This window comes from Giraffa tippelskirchi, chromosome 4 (assembly GCF_054371585.1).
Source record: "Giraffa tippelskirchi isolate mGirTip1 chromosome 4, T2T-mGirTip1v1.2.pri, whole genome shotgun sequence".
Lineage (NCBI taxonomy): Eukaryota > Metazoa > Chordata > Mammalia > Artiodactyla > Giraffidae > Giraffa > Giraffa tippelskirchi.
This window is the reverse complement of record NC_137278.1, coordinates 185,679,614-185,697,785: the sequence shown is the minus strand read 5'-3', so window position 1 is coordinate 185,697,785 and position 18,172 is coordinate 185,679,614. Positions and strand designations below refer to the sequence as shown.

The following is an 18,172-nucleotide window of genomic DNA, read 5'->3' as shown; positions in this document are numbered from 1 at the left end:
TGGAACAAGGTCCCAGGGAACTTGGAAAGAAAACAGGGCAAGGATATAAAATGGGGGACAGGCACCTCATCTTCTGAAGACTTGAAGGAAGAAATAAAAATGGGTGTGAGTTGAGTAAGTGATATTCGCTGAGTCGTGTCCGACTCTTTGCAACCCCATGGACTGTAGCCCGCCAGGCAAGAGTATTGGAGTGGGTTGCCATAAACTTGAAGGAAGAAATAAGAATGGATGTAACTGCAGTAAAATTTAGCTGTAGGGCAGCAATTGTCTACTTGGGGGCACAGGAGGAATTGGGTAGGTAGCTTAAGGAGAGTGACCAAAATTTTTAGAGTAGCTGCCAAAGGAAGAATAAAAGCAAATTTAAACGTTGCCTGCCAAGTGGTGGTAAATCTAGAGCTAGAAACCAGAAATCGTTAATGATATCAGTCTGTGCTGGTAGATGCTGGCTTTCATTTTTCTTTTTGTCTTTTCCTTTCTTTTCCTTCCTTCCCTTCCCTTTCATTGTTTTTTTAAATGCAGAATTTATTTACTAAAAACTAGTTCTTCTCTTCTTTTGCAGTACTTGAAATCCCTGTCAGTTTGTTTAGTTAGCCAAAAGTTTGTCTTTTAATGTGAAATATAAAAGTATGTTATGAATTATTAATAATACAGAAGCTATATTAGAATCCAGACGTTGAGTAACTATTTATTGTTTCATATTCTAGCATGCAGAGATGGCCAAAGTAGCATGGACTCTGACACACAAACAGCTGAAATTTTAGCCATGTGTGTGTATGCATGTGTGGATTGCATATAGTTAGTTTGGACCCAACCACCTCCTTCAAGTTATATTTGAAATTTCCAAAAACAGTTTTACTGGGTTGGCCAAGATTTTACGGAAAAACCTGAGCCAACTTTTTGGCCAACTTGATATATTTGAAACCATATATTCATGTGCTGTAAATGTCCTAGTAAGGCATATTCAAGATCCAATCATATTCCCTGAGATCCCTTTAAAAAAATCTATTTAGCGATTTTAGAGAAATCACAAATTATTTAGCAAATGTAGAGAATGTTCCATGCAGTTGTTACTGGAGAGCTGCATTATTTCTCAAAGAAGTGCTGGGTTTTGGTTTTCAGACTGAATTTGCATCTTTAAAGATAAAGTGATAATTTAACAAGTAGTCCCCAACTTACAAATAAAATGAATTTTCCAGATAAGAATACTGGAGTGGATTGCCATTCCCTTCTCCAGGGGATCTTCCTGACCCAGGAAGTGAACCCAGGTCTCCCTGCCTTTCAGGCAGATTCTTTAGTCTGAGCCACCAGGGAAGCCCAAATGGTGTAATTGACACTACAAAATGTTTACAGCAGCACAGGCAAACTTCCTATAGCTTTTCATTACAGCTGCATTTGAAAAAACCTAAGAAAATGACATTGGCCATATCTTTTGATGGTCTCATTTATACCTTTTTAAAAAACTGTATTCTCAAGAAGAGAATTGCTGAATCACAGGGTATGTGTATGTTGAACTTTAGAAAATACTGTCAGGGGCTTCCCTGGTGTCTCAGTGGTAAAGAATCCACCTGACAATGCAGGAGACATAGGCTCCATCCCTGATCCAGGAAGATCCCACATGCCTCGGAGCAACTATGCTCATGGGCCGCAACTCCTGAGCCTGTGCTCTAGAGCCTGGGAGCCACAGCTACTGAAGCCTGAGCACCCTAGAACGTGAACCCTGCATCAAGAGAAGCCACCGCCACGAGAGGCCCACGTGCTGTAACTAGAGAGTAGCCCCCACTCTTGGCAACTAGAGAAAAGACTGCTCAGCAACCAAGACCCGGCACAGTCAGAAATAAATATAAAATACTGTCAAGCAGTGTCTGAGTAGCTATACAACTTAGGCTTCCAAAAGTATTGTGAGAAAGTTCTAGTGGGCCCACATCTTCACCAAAAATATATATATTGCCAGTCATCTTTTTAGACATTGTTATTCTGGTTTGGTCCTTTGCATTTCCATATAAATTATTGAATCGGTTTTAATTTCCACAAGAAATCTTGGTGGAATTTCAATGGCAATTACACTGAACCTGAAGGTCAGTTTGGAGACAGTTGACATCTTCACAGTATTGACTTGTCATGATTCACCATGGGATATTCCTCTAGCTCCTGAGAACTTTTATAAACTTTACTCAGTAGTATTTTATAGTTTTCTATGTAAAGGTCTTGCACAACTTTTGACATACTGGTGCTTTATAAAATACATTGAATAATATAAATGTGCTTTAGAAATGGGACCAGCAGGTTGAATTTCTAATTATAATCCTTGTAGCTTTGAAACCAATAGTCTAGTTTTGTATGGCAGCCCACCCTGTGTCAAAAGAGATGGGGTATGTGCGGGTCTTCCAATTGTTTATGCAACAAATATCCTACCGTGTGCTTCATAGATGCTGCCATATGTCTAGCACTTTTCTAAACACTGGGAAGATGGTGATAAACTCCAGAATAAGGTATTTGGAATTCAGTTCACTACCGGAAAAGAAAAGAAAGCTTGACTAAAGTGGTAGATAAGCCAGAATTGCAGAGTATATTTAGGCGCCGAGAAGTTGAGAGGCTAGGCAAATATGGGATGATTTTTGCTGTCCTGTGCTTAGTTGCTCAGTTGTATCCGACCCTTTGTGACCCCATGGACTACAGCCTGCCAGGTTCCTCTGTCCATGCGGATTCTCCAGGCAATAACACTGGAGTTGCCATGCCCTTCTCCAGGGCATTTTCCCAACCCAGGAATCCCGCATTTCTAGTGGATTCTTTATGGTCTGAGCCACCAGGGAAGCCCATGAATACTGCAGTGGGTAGTCTATTCCTACTCCAGGGGATCTTCCCTACCCAGAAATCAAACTGGGATTTCCTGAGTTATAGGCAGATTCTTTACCAGCTGAGCTACTGGGGAAGCCCATGGGATGATCTACATAGTATACAAAGAGGTTGGCATAAAGCCTCACACATTTGTACTTGATAACCTGGTTGTGGCAGTTGATACTATCATACCTATTGTGGGGAAAGATGGGGACGGAAGTCAGAATCTTGGAGAAGTAACCTGTAATTCATGGATAGGAATAAAAATGTAGCACATGAAGGAAGTCAGAAAATTAGTCCAGGGAGCCTGGGTCGATCCTCAGGAGAATTCACTGTCGTGGAAGCCAACGGTGTGAAGATTTCCAGTGGTCAAAAGTTGTATAGACATCAAAGGGATGAGAAAAAGAACCCAGATCATTGATGTAGGGATTACAAGAGTATTGATTGACCTTTGAGAAAGCAGTTTTAGCGGTGTGGACTCTCTGGAGAAGTTTTGACAGAAGGAGAAAGATGGAAGAACCGAAGGAAGAGTGCTTTTACATAGAAGAAAACTTAGTAATACCTGAAAGCGTTAGGAAGATTTTAATGGGGTACATTAATTTACCTATTGCTGCAAAACACATCATCCCAAAGTGTGGCCTTTAAAAAACAATGATAAACATTTCTGCAGGTCAAAGGTTTGCTAAGATTAGCTGGATGATTCTGGTTCAGGATCATTGGATACCATCCTAGAAGCTGACTGTCCAGGTGTGGTAATAGAAGGACACGGGTATTGTGATTTCAGTTATCTCCGTAAATTAGAGAATAAGAGCAAATGCTGAGACTTGTTTGGACCAATAGACAGGTAACTTCTCCAGGAGTTGTGGATGTGAATGAAAGAGAAATGGGATTGTCAAGTAGCATGGCCTTACCACCTGTCAGGGACAGTATTCTGCAGAGAGATGAAAGGGGTCACCAGTAATTTTTGCTCAAGACGTTTTCTCCTGTAGTGTCACATGCTTGAACTGACATATTTTTGCCCAAACCCCAACTGGTGACCTTCTTTGTAAATTTAAAAGTTGGGGACACCAGCAATTTAAAAAAATACCAACTATTTAACCCAGTTGTCAAAAACACTACGGGACGAGGAATACTATGTTTTATGCTCATTTGGGAAAGGAACCTTACTTTTCATTAGACCTAACAAGAACAAGTGATAACAACATATTCTTCTATATTAAAAATTCATGATCTTAGCAGCAGTATCAAAAAATACTGTAGAACAGAAATGTTGCTCCATAAAATAAATCATTTTCTCTGTGAAAAATATATCTAAAGTTATATGATTGACTCTGCTCCTGTGAAAGAAAGGAGGGGATTATAATAATTGGCATATCTGAAGTAGAAGGTGAAAACAGGTTGCCTGGATTAGAAGGGCAGGGTTTAGATGGGTTTTACTTCTCACTCTTTGCCTAAAAGAGCTTCTGAATTTTCAAATCATCTGTGTATATTTCATTTATTTATTTAGTGTGTCAACAGATTATTCTAGGCATTGGGATCATCTGACTGTTTTGTTCTATATTCTTCCACATGTCTACGTATATTTTTTAGAAACTAATAATCCTTTTAAAAGATACTACTGTGTGGGTGGTGGTATAGAGTACATTCAAAATGTAGTTACATTTCCAAACTTGAAATGCAGTCAAACCTCTTTAATAACAAATTTGTTGCTTATACTTCTATTTTTAATCCTCTGAGACTACTGTTGTTGCTAGTCACTCAGTCATGTCTGACTCATTGCAACCCCATGGACTGTAGCCCTCCAGGCTCCTCTGTCCATGGGATTCTCCAGGCAAGAATACTGGAATGGCTTGCCACTCCCTTCTCCAGGGGATCTTCCTGACCCAGGGATCGAACCTGGGTCTCCTGCATTGCAGACAGATTCTTGACTGTCTTGAGTTTTTTGTTGTTTGTTTGGGTGTGTGTATGTGTGTGCACATGATTTGTTTTGTTTTCAGAAGCAACTACCAAAGCTGTGTGATTCACTTGGATATATACTGCTCTGGACTACCTCTGTTTCTTGCTTTTTAAAATTTCCTGTCACGAATTGGCAATCATAATTTAAATAGACTAACTTACTGTATAATGAGTGCTTATAGGTAACCTACTCTTATTTGAAAAGCATACTGGTGTAACATTTCACATATCCTTATATTTTTAAAATACGGTTAAATTGTTTTCAGTTTTAGTTGAATTTTTTCTCCTATGGATTTTTTCAGAGGGAGAGACTATCTTTGACTTAATGAATAGCCGGAATTTTTGGTATCATTCAAGGAAAGCTGTGTGATTAAATCTTAAATAGTTGGTTTTGGTAGATATGAAAGGGGGAAGTCATTAAAAATGGGAACAACAGAAGTACTTTTCTTTCTGCTTGTCTGTGTCAGACACTATAGAATAGCATTTGGTACACACACTCACCAAAGATTTTTCTTTTTCCTCAAAAAACAAATTCACACAAAGAGAAAATCAAAAACCTCTTCAATAGATGTTTTTTAAAAACCAGTGGTTGAATGCATCCATCACATTGTCCCATTGAATGCTGTTATAATTCCTATGGAAAATAAGTTAGTTTCCTTTGTATTGTTATTAGCCACATCTCCAGATAAAAAGCCACCTGAAAAAAATGACCAGTTAACTGACTTGGAATCTGCACCATTAAGCTTGACTGAAGTATGGAAATGGAACATAGATGTTTACCAAAGCCCTGATAGTGGACCGGCTGTGCCATTTATTTTACGTGGCTTGTAATTTAAATAACAGCTTTCAATCTTTTATAAAGCCAGAATGTACTCAGAATTTATAATAAATGTGTTAAAAAGCTCTATAGTGTACTTGTTTCATGAATGCACCTTAATTTCGATTATTTTTCTGCGGAAGACTGGCGTTTGAGATTGATTTCATTTTATACACTGCTTTAAAAAAAAAAAAAGAATCAAGTAGTTTGTTGTTGGTTCTGTTTTTGCTGACCTAGGTGAAATGATGAGATTGATTTATAATATCGTCTCTAGTAAATTGTGTAAATCTGAACAAAAACCTATTCTTTTATAAAAAATGTCTTTATTCAACAATAAGAAAACAACTCAATTAAAATATGAGCAAACAAAGATTTGAGTAGACATCTTGCCAAAGAAAATACACAGATGGCCAAGAAGTATATGAAAAGATGCTCAACAGGTTTGTCATTAGGGAATTCAACTTGAATAATAGTGAGATAACACTACACACCTTTGAGATTGGCTAAAATCCAAAAAACTGGCAATATCATTTGCTGGCAATGTTGTGGAGCAACAGAAACTCCATGACGCATATTGTTGTGTTGGAAACACAAAATTGGAAGACAGTTTGGCAGTCTCTTATAAAGCTAAAGATAGTCTTAGCATACAATTCTGCAATCATGCGTCTTGGTATTTACCCAAATGAGTTGAAAATTTATGTCCACACCAAAACCTTGTACATGATGTTTATAGCAGCTTTATACATAGTTGCCAAAACTAGAAGCCGCCAAAATGATATCTTTTAAGAGGTGAATGGATAAACAAACCAGTGCATCCATATATAATGAAATATTATAGAGCAGTAACAATAAATGGACAAGCCACTAAAAGACACAGTTCATTTCAGTCACTCAGTTGGTTCTGACTCTTTGCAACCCCATGGACTGCAGCATACCAGGCTTCCCTGTCCATCACTGATTTCCAGAGCTTGCTCAAACTCATTTCCATTGAGTTGGTGATGCCATCCAACCATCTTATCCTCTGTCGTCCCCTTCTCTTCCTGCCTTCATTCTTTCCCAGTATCAGAGTCTTTTCCAATGGGGTTGGGATAACCCCTGAAGAAGGAAATAGCAACCCATGCCAAGGATTCTTGCCTGGAAAATTCCATGGACAGAAGAGCCTGGTGGGCTACAGTCCATGGGGTCTCAAGAGTCAGACACGACTTAGCGACTAAACCACCACTGCCAAGTGAAAGAAACCAATCTAAAAAAGTCAGCAGAACTTTATGGTTCCATGGACATTCTGGAAAAGGCAAAGCTATAGAGTCAATAAAAAGATTAGGGGTTTGGGAGCAAGGAGGGTTGAACACGTGAAGCACAGGTAATTTTTAGGGTGGTAAACTATCCTGTGTAATGTTGGAGTTGAGGTAACTGGACAAAACCTGTTGGATTTTACTCACAAAGAGTGAAACAGAACTATGCGTATTCTAAAAATCACTTAGGGATCACAGGACAGAATGCAAACTGTGATAAAAGAAGCTAACTGTTACAGATTTACAACACAACCTTACTGGGGCAGAAAGTTAGGACCAAAGTGACTTTGAAAGTGAATGGTGTCTGTAAGACTAAAGACAAAAGACACTGTACACACCTATGGCCGATTCATGTTGGTGTTTGACAGAAAACAACAAAGTTGTGTAAAGCAATTATCTTCAATTAAAAAAGAAATTAATTTTTTAAAAAAGACACTGTACATAAACACTCTAGGGTCAGGAAAAACAGGGAAGCTCTGAGAAGTGTCACAACCAAGAAGAGCCTGAGGACACAATGAATATAACATGGTACCCTGGGTGGGGTTCTGAAATAGAAAAATGACATTAGGTAACAGCTAAGGGACTCTGACTAAGCTACGGACTTTGGTTAATAAAAAGTATTCTATAAATTCAGTAACAACCGTAAAATTCTTTGCAGCCATTTGTTAATTCCTTATCTTGATATCTGTAAGTAAAAAAGATGTGGGGATTAGAATGTACACAGGAGAATCTGGTGTTTAATATTAAAGACTCAGAGAAATATGTATAGGCTTCTGTCCTTGGAAAAATAAATTATTTTGCTGAAAAAAAAATAAAAAGTATTCTATTAACTGTCGAACTCTCTTTGAAATTATAGGTTACAAACATCCTCACACACAGATGCATTTTTTAAATTTTTCCAGAGTTAGCCGATGGTTTGGGTTTAAGCATGTCTGTGTTCATTTCATAATTAATGCCTAATTAGTGTGTAACAATTTTATCTGTTTTGTACAGCAAACATTTCTGTACTTTATAAAAATTTTGATAGAAGTATCTTTGAAGATGTAGTAAGCATCTCCTAATTTAATGATATGTTCATTCTTAGCTGCAGGAATTACACAATGTAGTTGTATGTGTGCACCCTCGTATGGGTGCACAACAGCCCGTCTTGCTAAGCACACTCAATCATTGCTAACTGAAATAGTGAATGAGCGCAGAGCTGGTTCAAGCACTAGAAACTTCCATTTATTCACAAACCACCTCTTGCCGTGAAGAATTTGAAATGGCTTGTAACAAAAAGACAATAAGTTAACAATAAATACATCAAGAAGGGAGGTGAAAAATCAGTGCCAGAGAAAATAACACGTTTGAGTCAGACCCAGAAGTGTATGTAAATATTTTTTTAAACAGAGGTATATCAGGTTTCATTTTAGTTACTCTTTAATCCTGGGATGACACACCCGAATGCCTGAGAGCCAGGTGGATGCTGTAAACATGTGCACTGGGTCAAGCGTAATGCCATTGGGGCAGGGAGTGTCTGCCCTCCTGCCAATGGCGATCACTCCATCCAACTCCACGCTTCGGGGAGGTAGCTGCCAGTTTGCTTGGCCTAAGATTTTGCTCAGTGGATCAGATGTTACTAGATAAATATTTATTTGTTTTACTGAGGCAGGAAGAATACTTTTCTGTATGAGATTTTTTTGTTGTTTCCTTCAATTGTTGTGCACATCACATCTGGGATTTTATCCAGATAGCTTTGCAGTGAGTTGATCCTGGCCTAACTTGATTCCTGCTTCTAAAATGTTGCTGATGATCCCTTCCCCATAACTGTAAAATTAATGTGTTGTTGTTGTTGTTCAGTTGCTAACTTGTGTCCGATTCTTTGCGAACCCATGGACTGCAGCACGCTAGGCTTCCCTGTCCTTCACTATCTCCTGGAGTTTGCTCAAACCCATGCCCATTGAGTGGATGATGCCATCCAACCATCTCATCCTCTGTCATCCCCTTCTCCTCCTGCCTTCAATCTTTCCCAGCATCAGGATCTTTTCCAATGAGCCAGCTCTTCGCATCAGGTGGCCAAAGTATTGGAGCTTCAGCATCAGTCCTTTCAATGAATGTTCATTGGATGTTAATATGATAATACTTCAGAATTTTGTGGCTTTAGTAGGTACACTTTAAAAGTAAAATTTGTGTCATTGACTTGTGAAATGTTGTTGTTGTTCTTCGGTTGCTCTGTCGTGTCTGACTCTTTGTGACCCCATTGACTGCAGCCCACCAGGCTTCCCTGTCCTTCACCATCTCCTAGAGCTTGTTCAAACTCATGTCCAGTGAGTTGGGGATGCCATCCAACCATCTTGTCCTCTGTCATTCCCATCTCCTCCTGCCTTCAGCATCAGGGTCTTTTCCAAAGAGTTGGCTCTTCGCATCAGGTGGCCAAAGTATTGGAGTTTCAGCTTCAGCATCAGTCCTTCCAATGAATATTCAGGGCTGATTTCCTTTAGGATTGACTGGTTTGATCTCCTTGCTGTCCAAGGGACTCTTAAGAATCTTCTCCAACACCACAGTTCAAAAGCATCAATTCTTCAATGCTTAGTTTTCTTTATAGTCCAACTCTCACATCCATACACAACTAGTGGAAAAACCATAGCTTTGACTAGACGGACGTTTGTCAGCAAAGTAATGTCTCTGCTTTTTGATATGCTGTCTAGGTTGGTAATAGCTTTTCTTCCAAGGAGCAAGTGTCTTTTCATTTCGTGGCTACAGTCACCATCTACAGTGATTTTGGAGCCCAAGAAAATAAAGTCTATATATATGCTTTGTATCTTATAAATGTATTAGATTCTGTCAGCATTGGAGTTCTCTTTCAGCCACAGTGCAACAGCACTTCTAAGACAATAAGGGATAGACACCCACAAAAAGGGTCTCTTCATGCTCTTTGTGTGAAGCGCCAGGTGGTACCTGGCTTTTGCCTGTTCTGCCGATCCCAGGGTGAGCATCTCAGTACCTAAATATTTCATGGACTGCTGGGGTTGCTCCATCTGGGTGGAGATTTCTAGACAAGCATGGAGTTGGGCTTTTTTGTTGTTGCTGTTGTTTGTTTATCTTTGGCTGGGCTCGGTCTTGCGTTGCTTGCTGTGTGGGCTTTTCTCTAGTTGCAGTGTGTCAGCTTCTTACTGCAGTGGCTTCTCTTGTTGCAGAGCACAGGCTCTCAGGCACACAGGCTCAGTGGTTGCAGCACTTGGGCTCAGTAGTTGTGGCACACGGACTTAGTTGCTCCACAGCATGTGGAATCTTCCTGTATCAGGGATTGAACCCACATCTCCTGCATCGGCAGAAGGATTCTTTACCACTGAACCACCAGGAAAGCTCCAAACATGGAGTTTTATTTCCAGAACGTGTAGAGTTTTAGCACAGAATCGCAAATGTTGCTTGTTCTTTTCCCTTGTTATGTTGTACTATATGGTCTGCCTTCTTGGACGGACCACTCTGGTGGCCCATAGAACCTTCCTGTTAAAACAACAGTGGTAGCAAACAGTCTATGCCATCTTTCTCTTGAGAAGCAAAAACAGCTATAAAGTGATGTTAGAGGGTCCTAAGCTACCAAGAAATTTCGTTAGGGCTCCCCTTAACGGTAAATAATTAGGTTCTTTTTCATTTGTGATTTAGATCAGAATGCTTTTTAACTTGGCTTTTTCCTAAATGAGCTGGATGGGCATTTGTGTGGTGAGAATCTGAAATTCAGAATGTAGATTCACTTATTAAATCCTAGAATGTTGTATGTAATGAGAAAGATCCCACATTATATCCAGTTGGAGGAAGAATTGTGGAATGCTGTGCTGTATTATAGCAGGTTGAAGTACTCCTGATCAGTATCGACTAAATTCTAATTGCACGTCTTCCTTTAGATCTTCACATATTTCGTATTACAGCTATATCAGTTATTTTTTAATATTTGTAAAATTCATGCAGCATAAAATAAGCCATTTAAAAGCATATGGTTCAGTGGCATTCAGTTTATTCCCAATGATAGATAGCCATCACCTCTAGCTAGTTTCAAAATAATTTCATCACCTCAAAAGGAAACCCTGTGCCTAGTAAGCTCCCAATTTCCTCTTTCTCCCCCAGTGTCTGGCAGTCATTAATCAGCTTTCTGTCTCTATGAATTTTACCTTTTCTAAGTATTTCTTATGAATGTAATCATACAGTATGTGACCTTCTGTGTCTGCCTTTTTTCACTTAACATAATGGTTTTGAGGTTCAGCCATGTTGTAGCATCTATGGCTGAGTAATGTTCCATTGTGTGTATATGGTACATTTTCTTTACTCATTGACCCACTGATGGACGTTTGGGTTGTTTCTGCCTTTTGGCTTTTGTGAAGCGTGCCGCTAGGAACATTTGTGTACAAGTATTTGTTTGAGTTCCTGTTTTCCATTCTTCAGAGTATATATCTAGGAGTTGAACTGGTAGGTAGTAAGGTCATTTTAATTCTGCGTTTTAACTTTTTGAGGAACTAGTCAACTGTTTTCCATAGCAGCTGAATTTTTACATTCCTGACAATACTACATATTTATGCTGGGCTGTCGAATTGACTCTGGGACTTTCAGATGGAATTCTGAATAATCAGGATGTTTTACCTTTGGGTCCAAAAAAACTAGTATATATTGTTTTTTTGAAATTTTTCAATGGAAGCCTATGAAAGTGGCCCATATCTAAAGATTGTGTTTAAGTATCCATACTATTAGGCCATTGATCCTCAGGCATCTGAACAAAAGTTTTAAGAACAGTATGTAAGAACTGAATGTGCTCTGTTATTTGTTAGGGTATCTATTCCTTTCATATTTTGTCTTTTATATCTAATGTGTAAATAGCATTTTTGAAATATTTAACTGACCTAACAATCAGAGTAGTAATAGACACACAGGTTGTTTTCAGTACGAAAACATTCCTGACTAGTAATTTTCAAATCCAGTTTTTTATTTAATTGACAGTAATCTCACTGCATAACAAAGTACCAACTTTCTATCCTTCCAGTTTATAGTTGGATACATCTTTTGTTTCTTTTTCTGTTGGCAGCTTGTGTGTTTGTGTTAGCCGCTCAGTCCTGTCTGACTCTTTGCAACCCCATGGATTGTAGCCCACCAGGTTCCTCTGTCCATGGAATTCTCCAGGCAAGAATACTGGATTGGGTTGCCGTTTCCTTCTCCCGGGGATCTTTCCAGCCAAAGCTGGCAGCTGGATCTGCCTTTGCTTGCTCATTGCTAAGGTTTTCCAGTCTCTTACTGCACTGAACTGGTTTCTCCCTGCTGAATTACATTTCGATTGGTTTAAACATGGCTTATTTAGTCACAGAATGTGATGCACCCTTTTGGTCCCTACCAATCTGCTGTCCACACATCCCTTCAACTTTCTTCCTGTTGGAGAGAGTCCACACTTTGTTCTGGTGGTTGTTTCTTCCATGTGTTCTGGGAAAGTGAGTCTCCTCAGTCCTAGGGTATTCAGTTCAGTTCTGTCACTCAGTCATGTTTGACTCTTTGCGACCCCATGAACTACAGCACGCCAGGCCTCCCTGTCCATCACCAACTCCCTGAGTCCACCCAAACCCATGTCCATCGAGTTGGTGATGCCATCCAGCCATCTCATCCTCTGTCATCCCCTTCTCCTCCTGCCCTCAATCTTTCTCAGCATCAGGGTCTTTTCAAATGAGTCAGCTCTTCTCATCAGGTGGCCAAAGTATTGGAGTTTCAGCTTCAACATCAGTCCTTCCAATGAATATTCAGGACTGATTTCCTTCCAGGATGGACTGGTTGGATCTCTTTGCAGTCCAAGGGACTCTCAAGAGTCTTCTCCAACACCACAGTTCAAAAGCATCAATTCTTCAGCGCTCAGCTTTCTTTATAGTCCAACTCTCACATCCATACATGACCAGTGGAAAAACCATAGCCTTGACTAGACGGTCCTTTGTTGACAAAGTAATGTCTCTGCTTTTCAATATGCTGTCTAGGTTGCTCATAACTTTTCTTCCAAGGAGTAAGCATCTTTTAATTTCATGGCTGCAGTCACTATCTGCAGTGATTTTGGAGCCCAGAAAAATAAAGTCAGCCACTGTTTCCCGGTCTATTTGCCATGAAGTGATGGAACCAGATGCCATGATCTTAGTTTTCTGAATGTTGAGCTTTAAGCCAACTTTTTCCACTTTCCTCTTTCACTTTCATCAAGAGGCTCTTTAGTCCTAGGGTATAGATCATAATTATTCTTAGGGAGTTAGTCCCGGGCCATGTGCCAGTGATTGGTCTAAGCTGAAGAACTGTGCAAGTTTTCTTTATTTTCTTAAGAAAAAAAAAAGGAGCCTAGGACAAGAATTCGTTCCCTTTTTACCATGAAAGCGCAATACTTAGAGCTGCAGTGGCAACTGTGGAACCATGAGAAAAAAGTAAGGGGCTCACAGAGGAGCCCACCCAAGGGCCATGGCATGATTGAGCTTCTGAACCAGTCATCCCAGAGACCGCTCTGCCTCTTCTTGCCATTTGAGATACTGAATTTTTCACTGTTTGAGCAGCTTTTTAAAAAAAAACTATTTAACTTTTTATATTATATTGGAGTTTAGCTGATTAACAATGTTGTGATAGTTTCATGTGGACAGTAAAGGGACTCAGCCATACATATACATGTATCCGTTCTCCCCCAAACCCCACTAGGATCCAGGCTGCCACATGACACTGAGCAGCATTCCCTGTTCTATACAGTAGTTCCTTGTTGGTAATCCATTTTAAATATAGCACCCAGTTTTAAAACAATATTTATTGTTCAAAATGTCAACCCACTCCTGTATTCTTGCTTGGAAAATCCCATGGATAGAGGAGCCTGGCGAGATATATAGTTCATGGGGTCGTAAAGAGTCAGACTCAACTGAGCGACTGTGAGCACATTGTTATTTATTTGGCTGTTCCAGGTTGCCACACGTGAGATCTTTGATCTTTGTTGTGGCATGCGGTTATTTAGTTGTGGCATGTGGGTTCTAGTTCCCTGACCAGGGATCGGATCTTAGCTACTGGACCACAAAGGAAGTCTCAAGCCACTTTTTAATTGAGTATTCTGTTACTGAACACATCCTAACTCATACAAAGGATATATAGAAAATGTTTTATTAAAATGTGAAAAAAAAAAAAAACAACTTAGTATACTTCATAATTCCTACATGTAAAACTCAGGAAATTTTATACATAAAATCGCCAGCTCTCCGGTGATTCTGAGGCAGCCAGAATTTGAGTTTAGGAACCACTTGCCTAGAGCAAATGTCTAAAATTTCTCAGTTATCTGGAACTCTTAATTACTGCTGCTCTTTTTTTGTTGATAATAAAAAAGTATTTGAATTTCACATTTCAGAAGCTAAATTGATGCTGAAACATTCATTATCAAAAGCATGAAATATATGTAAAAGTATCATTGTTGAATTTGTCCTTTGTTCTCTCGGCCCTGTTTATTTAGCAGCTTTGTTTAGACGTAGCAAATATTTTACAATTTGAGGACAGAGATTTTTTTTAAAGATTTATGTATGTATTTAGCTGTGTCAGGTCTTGTGACATGCATGATCTAGTTCCCTGACAAGGAATCAACCCCAGGTCCCTGCATTGGGAGCACAGAGTCTTAGCCACTAGACCACCAGGGACGTCCCTAAAGGGACTTCATGTTGTTGTTATTTTCTTTCCTGTTCTGTTTTGTATACCTTGAAAATCACTTTGCTGTTTTCCTAAATACATTGTCTTACACAGGACTCTCTTGTTATGGAAATCGGATCTGAACCTTTAGGCAAGAGAAATTAGCTGGTTTATGTACTCAAACTCTGTAGAAGCCATGGATGCAACTCTGGTGAGTGGCAGTAGGGTTTGGAAGCAGTAATGCTTAACTCTTAGGGTTCTTGCTGCTTTTCTCTGTGTTTGGGCTTGTTATCTCAGCCCTTCCTCCACAGCTAGAAGAGTGGCTGCTGACAGGTCCCAGACCCCCTCCGCATAGCTTCATCACCCGGCAGGACCCCCTCTTGATTGACTACTTCGCAACAAGTTCTTGGCCAGGTACGAGAAATACAGCAAAGAACCAAGACATCCCTGACATCAGTCTAGTGACGGTGACAGCTGCGTGGACGCCTGAGTTTAGGGACATAGTTGTTATGTGACCTCAGTTGCAGTGAGTTGTAGTAGCATTTACTGGCTAGCTGTGTTATTTGAAAAGTCTGTTTGGCTATGATGGGATTGACCTGCTAAAGAGTCGTTTCCCCTTTTAAGTAAAGCATCCTCAGAGACAAGCCCTCTAGGATTGGAATCAGGGCCCTAAAATCCTTCCATTTTCCTACTTCACAATCCTAACATGAGACTTCCTTTTTCAAGGTTACTTTGTAGCCTGAAGTGGCTGTCATTCCATCCAGGAGAAATAAAACCAGAAGAGCCAAAAAGCACTCATTGCCTATGTGTGTCAGCTCCCTTAAAGCTTCCTTTCCTGGGCCCCACATGGCACCTGTTCACAGCTGTATCTTACTAATGTGATCTTACCTGATTGCAGGGAAGTCAGGGAAGAGAATCCTTTATTTGGGGGCATTACTGCCCAGAATGAAGCTGTGCAAGAATGGGAGACTGGGTGGTGGATAACTACACAGCAGTAGTTCCCAGAGGTTGGCTGTATTGAGAGCTCACTGACACATTTTCACTCAAAATCGAAACAGGAATGTGAACTGTTACTGTTGTTGTTCAGTCACTCAGTCGCGTCTGACTCTTTGTGACCCCCATGGACTGCATCAGGCCAGGCTTCCCCATCCTTCTCATCTCCCGGAGCTTGCTCAAACTCATGTCTGTTGAGTTGGTGATGCCAGTCCAATCATCTCATCCTCTATCGTCCCCTTCTCCTACCTTCAGTCTTTGCTAGCATCAGAATTTTTTCCAAAGAGTTGGCTCTTTGCATCAGGTGGCTAAAGTGTTGGAGCTTTAGCTTCAGTATCAGTCCTTCCAGTGAATATTCCGGGTTGATTTCCTTTAGGATGGACTGGTTTGAGCTCCTTGCTGTCCAAGGGATTCTCAAGAGTCTTCTCCAACACCACAGTTGAGAAGCATCAATTCTTCTGTGCTCAGCCTTCTTTATGGTCCAACTGTCACATCCATACAGGACTACTGGAAAAAGTGTCACTTTGACTGTACAGACCTTTGTCAGTAAAGTGATGTCCTGCTTTTCAATACACTGTCTAGGTTTGTCATAGCTTTCCTTCAAGGAGCAGGCATCTTAGTTTCATGGCTGCAGTAACCGTCTGCAGTGATTTTTGGAGCCCAGGAAAATAAAGTCTGTTACGGTTTCCATTTTTTCCCCATCTATTTGTCATGAACTGAGTCAGCTTGTTTTCAAATCAGTATCAAATCTCATCTTCCTTCCCATTCATTTGTTGACTCATTCATCTCCAGACAGTAGAAGCCCATTTAGACACCAGCTTCATACTGTATTCGTGCTGATGAGCTTGTTTGTATAAGTCCTATTTTGCAGTAAGCAAACTTGCTATATGGGAAAATCCACTTCCTCAGGGGCATTTGTGAAAAATCCAAACTGTCAACCAACCCCCGTTTACTTATAAAACTCAGTTGATTAATCTTTGATCATACCCTCTCCTTAGAAACTCCTCTTGGCCTGCTACGTTACACCCAGGCTCCTTTGTCTGCTGTTTACACCTTCAACCCTGCTCTTCACCCAGGCTTCTGAACACCCACCTTCTAAACCACTGCATTATGATCAAGCCGGACATCACCAATGTCATTTTTACTACAGTATTTTTTCATCATGACTTTTCTGTTTTCTACTCTCCTGATTCTACCTGTTCTCTATGCATTTAGGCTCGAAGCTCATGTACATTTGTCTCTGCTTTTTTGATCCATGTGTCTTTCAGAACAGTAATTGTAGTTGCTTAATGAGTTCTAACTATGTGTCAAATATTTCCATAAGGGCTTTAATGTTTGCATTCATCTAGTCCTTGTAAAGATCCTATGAGGAAGATGCTGCTGTTATACCCATTTTAGTGATGAATGGCACAGAAGAGGTACAGTAGTTTCCTAAGGCCTGATCTAAGATTCTGACCTAGACAGTCTGGTTCCAGAATCCATTTATGCTACAGCATCTCATATTCTTACTTATGTATTATTTGTGTAGCAGTTCTTACTTAGTCACCAAGGTGTGTCCAACTCTTTTGCAACCCCATGGACCGTAGCCAGCCAGGGTCCTCTGTCCATGGGATTACCCAGGTAAGGATCCTCGAGTGGGTTGCCATTTCCTTCTCCATGTGTATTAATAGTTACTTACCAACAACTAGTTGGGACATTTCAGTTCTTTTTCTGTTTACTTCTCTTGCAGGAGCCAAGCAAATGTCCTTTCTACAGAAGAAGTAATATCCTCAATAAGTATTTGTTAAATGAATCTCAGCCTAGGTTATTTGATTTTTCTTTTCAACAGTAGACAGCAATATGTATAACATTTCCAGTGAACTTCTGAAATAAGATATTTTCATTTAAAAGAAAGGAAAAAACTTGTAGGCCAAGGAATTTGTACAAATGAGGTGTAAAAACAGACAAAGGAATTACTTACTCCTTCTTTGCCAAAAATGTGAGTGTAGAAGTGTAGCAAGTTAAAACTTCTGTTTTTTAAGGGAGAGTACTTATACCTCAAACTTGGCAGGCAAACGGTCTTGGAGTTGTTGCCACAAGACCACCTGATTGTGTGTGTGCTGTATAATCATAATGAGAAAAGGATGACTTGGGAGGACCCTTCATTGACTCAGCTGTAGATGTTAAAAGTCTCTTTGGTCCCCAGGCTGTGTCTCAATTATGAGTCTCCATAATGGATTTCACCCTGTTATGCGGTAGTAAAACCTTTAAGAACATGCATCTTTTCTACCCTCTTTGCAAGTGGGTGAGCAGTACTATTGAGTTAATGAAGCCAACACACAAAGCAGCCATTATAATAAGTTTCTCTGAGGCCTGTTTTTTGATAATAATGAAACTGGTGACATTGTCATATGTTTGATTCTATTCTTGCATCAAAAACAGACCATGTATCCTCCAGGCAGATGGTTTATGTGTAGAATCGACCTAGTACTTGAATAATAGCTGTTTTGTTGGTACATCAGGCTTTTATAGAAAACCAGTTAGAATTTATGATTTATTTAAGAATGAAAATCAGTCTATATCCAACTAGAGTATAAAGTCACAAACTATCGTTCAAAAATATACATTAATCCAGAATTGAAGTTAGGACCTTGACAAAGAAATT

At 39.8% G+C, this 18,172-nt stretch overlaps 1 protein-coding gene across 13 annotated transcripts in view; it reads left to right on the top strand.

Annotated features, from left to right (window-relative positions):
- The window catches only part of PLEKHA5 (pleckstrin homology domain containing A5), a 256,829-nt gene that overhangs the window by 105,796 nt on the left and 132,861 nt on the right, over nt 1-18,172 (top strand). The window contains exon 5 of one of the 13 annotated variants that reach the window (XR_014082637.1): nt 17,258-17,288. The exons of the other annotated variants lie outside the window; for them this stretch is intronic. The gene's annotated coding sequence lies outside the window, so the exon portion shown is untranslated. The remainder of the gene's footprint in view (nt 1-17,257; nt 17,289-18,172) is intronic. 13 annotated transcript variants of the gene reach the window in all.